We start from the raw sequence: 6,286 nt of genomic DNA on the forward strand, positions 1-6,286 counted from the left end.
TACTCAACCCACATACCCAAAAGGGAGCGGAAGCGTGCACTAAGGGACGTATATGCGATGGAGCCAGTCGCCCCAAAGTTCAACCCGTGGTCCTCCTGCCCGATCACTTTTGATCGAAGGGACCACCCCACTAGCATCCGCCACGGCGGATTCACCGCATTGGTTCTTGACCCAATCATTGACGGATTTCACCTCACTAGAGTCCTAATGGACCGCAGCAGCAGCCTGAACCTGCTTTACCAGGATACCGTGCGCAAAATGGGCATAGACCCCTCAAGGATTAAACCCACAAAAACAACCTTTAAAAGCGTCATACCAGGTGTAGAGGCCAACTGTACAGGCTCAATTACACTCGAAGTGGTCTTCGGATCCCCGGATAACTTCTGAAGCGAGGAATTAATCTTCGACATAGTCCCGTTCCACAACGGCTATCACGCACTGCTCGGACGAACCGCATTTGCAAAGTTCAATGCGGTGCCGCACTATGCATACCTCAATCTCAAGATGCCAGGCCCTCGAGGAGTAATCACGGTCAATGGAAACACCGAACGCTCTCTCCGAATGGAGGAGCATACAGCGGCCCTCGCGGCGGAAGTACAAAGCAGCCTATGGAGGCAATTCTCGAGCCCAACTACTAAACGTCCGGACACCGTCAAGCACGCCCGGAGTAACCTACAACAAGACCTCATGGCACGTTCCGAGCACGCGTAGCAATGCGCCCCCAACCCCAGCCCTCGTGAAATCGCGAGACCAGTACCACGCATACATAACTACGCTCTGGAGATACCATGGGCAAAGGGGGAGGGGCGCGACCATGGCATGCCCAGAGTGCGGCTCAACCGCACCAGGGGCTCCCAATTGTGTCATTCTTTTTTTTTCTTATTCTCAGGACTGTGTTTTCCAGAAGCCCTGTCCGGCTGTAGAATCACCGAACTCACGATGCAACAGCCAGGGAAGCAGAAAAGCTACGTCGAGTGTCAAGGTGGTCTCTATTTCGAGCAGTATACCTGTTTTACATACCATCCCGCAGCCTACCCTGGAGGGGGACATGTTAAATAGTCCCATTCCTTGCTTATCGCACTATTTTTATCGTTCTGCTTTCATTGCAATATCTTTTGAATAAACAATACATAGCTTCTGCTTATTATTCCATTCCTTTTTTTCATAAATGATCATCTATGACATGTTGCACCCGTACAACTTGGTACAGTCAATACACTAGGGGCTTAAGTACCCCAAAACATGGTGTGATAAGTCCGAACACTTTCACGAGTGCGGCACCCCGAACTTATAGCATTATATGCATCGGCTCTGAATCATGTCTTGGGTCAATAGTTGGGTTTGCCCGGCTCCCATGTTTTGGTACCTTACGTTCCATTATATCGGCTAAGGTAGCGCTGGGAGAACCACTGTGATTGTGCCCCAGTTGAGCTGGGTTGAGCACCTCAGTGGAGAAAGCTAAAACTGACCGTCATGATAGGGCGAGAGCCGGTCGCTGCTCGAGAGGTTTTTCGGGTCCCTAAAGACTCATGTCGCTTAGAGCGAGGAGTCGGCATTGTCCGACCAACGCGTGGATAGCGCCCCGAACTCGGTCTTCCGAATACCAGGGGCTTCACCGAAATTTAAAATTATAGAATTCTATGGCTAAGTGAGAGTGTTCAAGCATTATAGTCTGGTTGCCTCGTTCGTCGTGTTGAACGCCTCCCTCGAAGGACCCAAGAATGGGAACAAGAGCGCTCAAGTTTATCCCGAACACCCCAGCACTCGTGGCATGGGGGCTGAAGCCAACGACTCGCCATCTCTCAAATTTGATAAACGGCCGCACAGAAGGTAATATTTTAAATTAACAAGCGTTGCTTAGCGCATATGAACAAAGTTTTCAGCGTACAGGATAACACATGCGAGTCTACTCAAAAATTACATCTTTGGAGCATTCACCCGCTATAAGGCGGGCACCCTTCAGGAAGCCGTCATAGTACATCTCGGGCTTGCGATACTCCTTGCCCGGCGGTGGCGCGTCCGTCACAAGCTTCTCGGCGTCCATCTTGCCGCAGTGCACTTTAGCACGGGCAAGGGCCCGTCGGGCACCTTCAATGCAGACGGAGCGCTTGATGACTTCAATCCATGGACAGGCGTCCACCAGCCGCCGCACCAGACCGAAGTAGCTCCCAGGCATGGCTTGTTTAGGCCACAGCCGGACTATGAGGCCCTTCATGGCCTGTTCGGCCACCTTGTGGAGCCCGACCAGCTACTTCAGCTGGTCGCTCAGGGGCACCGGATGTCCGGCCTCAGCATATTGAGACCAGAACACCTTTTCCGTCGAGCTCCCCTCCTCAGCTCGGTAGAACGCGGCAGCATTGGACACACTACGGGGCAGATCGGCGAACGCTCCTGGAGAGCTCCAGATTCGGGTAAGGAACAGATAATTCACTTTTACATGCTTGCTTTGCATAAAGAATGCCTTACCCGCCGCTATCTTCTTTATCGCTTCGATCTCCTGGAGGGCCTTCTGGGCTTCGGCCTTAGCGGCTTTGGCACTCTCAAGAGCCAAGGCGAGCTCGGACTCTCGAGTCTTCGAGTCACGCTCAAAACTCTCGTGTTTTTCCACGAGAGCCTGGAGCTCTTGCCGCACCTCCACCACCCGTGCCTCCTGCTTCTCTCGCTCGGTCCGCTCCGCGGCCGCACTATTTTTGGCCTTGGACACCGCTTCCTTCAGTGTTGCCACCTCGTTCGTGGCCCCTGCAATTTTCACGTTATTCTTGTTATTTTTTGCAACCCCATTTTTATATACTTCCATAAGGTATTACTTACCTTCCTTGTCCTCGAGCTGCTTCTTGGCAAGGCCGAGCTTGTTCTCGGACTGCTCGAGGCTCTGCTTCAATGCATTGACCTCCATAGTCAGTGCGGCAGAGGTCGGCAGCGCAGCCTGCATTCCCATATTGACATATTTATGTTAGACTCCTGCGTATGTCTTTTTAGATCCTCAGCTCGGCTTTTCTTTCCGAACACCGAACTAAGCATCAGGGGCTACTATCTATGCGGTAATATTCTTACATATCTTAAATACTAACCTCAAAGCCTGTTAGAAGGCTGGTATAGGCTTCAGTCAGCCCGCTCTTGGCATACTGAACTTTCTGGATCACCGCACTCATGATAATGCGGTGCTCCTCGTTGATGGAGGCGCCATTAAGCGCCTCCAGCAAGCTATCCGGGGCCTCCGGTTGGACGGAGGCCACCGGCATCACAGTCTTGCCCTTCTTATGAAGGGGCCGCCTGCCGGACTTCGGAACCACTGTAGGTTCCGGTACGGAGTCCGGCACAGGGCCGGACTTAGAGCCCTCTGGGGTTTTTCCCCCTTTGCGCCCGGAGTCCGGGAGGTCGCCTTGCGGTGCCTCCAGGACCACCTCCCTCCTGGTCGGGCCCCTCTTGGGACTCCACCGCGGCATTGTCTGCATCACGAGGGGAGGAGGCGGTCGGAAGTGAAGTGTTATTCACATCCGACGAACCCAGGGAGCCACTCGACGAAGCGGGGAGCTCGTCCTTGGGCGGGCTACATGGTTGTATTCGGTGTTAGAAGACACTATGCGACAAATGAAAAATCATGAGTTATTCTGGAATCCGGACACTTACGATCTCGCCAGGGGCTTGGCCCTCGAGGGCCACTCCTATTCGTCGTTGTCGGTGTTGGTGGAAAAGTCCGAAGGAAGGGTCCTTCCTTTCTTGGACCCTCCGGCCCCCCGAGCTGGGGCGGCCTTCCTTTTCTTCTCTCCCCCTGCTGGGGAAGAGGCCTCTTTTTCCTCCTCCTCGTCTTCACGAGAGGAGTCCGCCTCGGAATCGTCGGACGATGAGTCCGACAACACCTGGAGCCGGGCACTCCTTCGAGTTCCCGTGGCCTTATTCTTGGCCTTCTTCTCCGGCGCCACGTGAGGTGCCGGAACCAGCAGCCCCGTCAATCGGGCGTCCGCTGGGTCTTCTGGTAAGGGAGCCGGACAGTTAACCTGCCCAGACTTCTTCTGCCAGGCCTGTCAAAGGTAGGGGAGTTTAGATCCCGCATAGAGTCAAACTATGAAAAACAAGTGTCCTGTAAAGGGTAAAATAGCTTACCTCACCGGCTTGACGCTGCGAGCTGAATCCGTGATCTTCGGTAGCAGATGTGGGAGCCTCGGCGCCCTTGAACAGCACCTTCCAGGCATCTTCGTACGTAGTGTCGAAGAGCCTGCTCAAGGTTTGGTGTTGTGCCGGATCAAACTCCTACAAGTTGAAGGCCTGTTGTTGGCACGGGAGGATCCGGCGGATGAGCATGACCTGGACTACGTTGACGAGCTTGATCTTCTTGTTCACAAGGTTTTGGATGCAGGTTTGGAGTCCGGTCAGCTCTTCCAAATCGCCCCATGTCAGGCCCTTCTCTTTCCAGGAGGTGAGCCATGTGGGGATGCCAGATCGGAATTCGGAGGCCGCTGCCCATTCAGGGTCACGCATCTCGGTGATGTAGAACCACCCCGATTGCCACCCTTTGATGGTTTCCACGAAGGAGCCCTCGAGCCATGTGACGTTGGGCATCTTGCCCACCATGGCGCCTCCGCACTCCGCCTGCTGGCCACCCACTACCTTCGGTTTGACGTTGAAGGTCTTCAGCCATAAGCCAAAGTGGGGCTTGATGCGGAGGAAGGCCTCGCACACAACGATAAACGCTGAGATGTTGAGGATGAAATTCGGGGCAGATCGTAGAAATCCAGGCCGTAGTAGAACATGAGCCCCCGGACAAATGGGTGGAGTGGGAAGCCCAGTCCGCGGAGGAAATGGGGAAGGAACACCACCCTCTCATGGGGCCTAGGGGTGGGGACGAGCTGTCCCTCGTCTGGAAGCCGGTGCGCAATGTTGTTGTGCAGGTAGCCGGCTTTCCTCAACTTTTTGATGTGCCCCTCCGTTACGGAGGAGACCATCCACTTGCCTCCCACTCCAGACATGGCTGGAGAGGGTTGAGGAGGGATGTGCGGACTTGGGCGCTGGATCTCGAGTGCGCGGAAATGGATGAGCAAAGGAGGAAGAAGGCGTAGGTGAAAAGGTGGATCCTTATCCCCTTATATGGAAGGACGGAGTTATGCGTCCCCCACCAGCCTGGTAAAACTCGCTTATCTCCCAAGCGCCATAATCACTGGCGCAATTGGATTACCCACGCATGTATTGATGAGAATCCCGGAATAAGGGGGCACGATCTCCGCTTTGATAAGACGTGCCAAGGAAACCGCCTCGCTAAACATGCTGAGGTGGAACAGTAAAAACGATTCCAATAAAGGCTTGGCTATGGTGTGATGTCACAGAATATGTCAGCAGATTGAATTTGTGTAAAGATTTGCAGAGCCGAACACTATCCTTGTGTTTAAAATCTTCTATGAAGTATTCGGAGGAGGAACCCGCCTTGCAATGCCGAAGACAATATGCGCGCCGAACTCATCGTCATTGAAGCCTGGTTCAGGGGCTACTGAGGGAGTCCTGGATTAGGGGGTGTCCGGATACCGAACTATCACCATTGGCCAGACTCCTGGACCGTGAAGATACAAGATTGAAGACTTCATCCCGTGTCCGGATGGGACTTTCCTTGGCGTGGAAGGCAAGATTGGCGATACGGATATGTAGATCTTATACCATTGTAACCGACTCTATGTAACCCTAGCCCTCTCCCCTGTCTATATAAACCGGAGGGTTTTTGTCCGTAGGACGAACAACAATCATACCATAGGCCAGCTTCTAGGGTTTAGCCTCTTTGATCTCGTGGTAGATCTACTCTTGTACTACCCATATCATCAATATCAATCAAGCAAGAGTAGGGTTTTACCTCCATCGAGAGGGCCCGAACCTGGGTAAAAACATCGTGTCCCTTGTCTCATGTTACCATCCGCCTAGACGCACAGTTCGGGAACCCCTACCCGAGATCCGCCGGTTTTGACACCGACAGCTTAGTTTAGACATCCTTTGTGCGAATGCCATCTATTAGTTTATTCATCGTTTATGTGAATTATGCAACGCCACCTTGTTTAGCCAGGCATCATATATATGAATTTTGCAATGCCATCCTACTTAGCCAGTCATCTTATATGTAAATTATATCAGGCCATCCTTTTTTGTTACATATTACATTTGTCAACAATGTTAGTACATTCAACTGCTCTTCGTGTGCATCAGCCATTTGACACGGTGATGGCAAATTATGGAGTGAAAAAAAGGTCTTCTAAGCAGACTATGCTATCTGACGAAGCGCATATCTCGCTGGTTACGGATAGCTCCT

This window comes from Triticum dicoccoides, chromosome 2B, assembly GCF_002162155.2.
Source record: "Triticum dicoccoides isolate Atlit2015 ecotype Zavitan chromosome 2B, WEW_v2.0, whole genome shotgun sequence".
Classification (NCBI taxonomy): Eukaryota; Viridiplantae; Streptophyta; class Magnoliopsida; order Poales; family Poaceae; genus Triticum; species Triticum dicoccoides.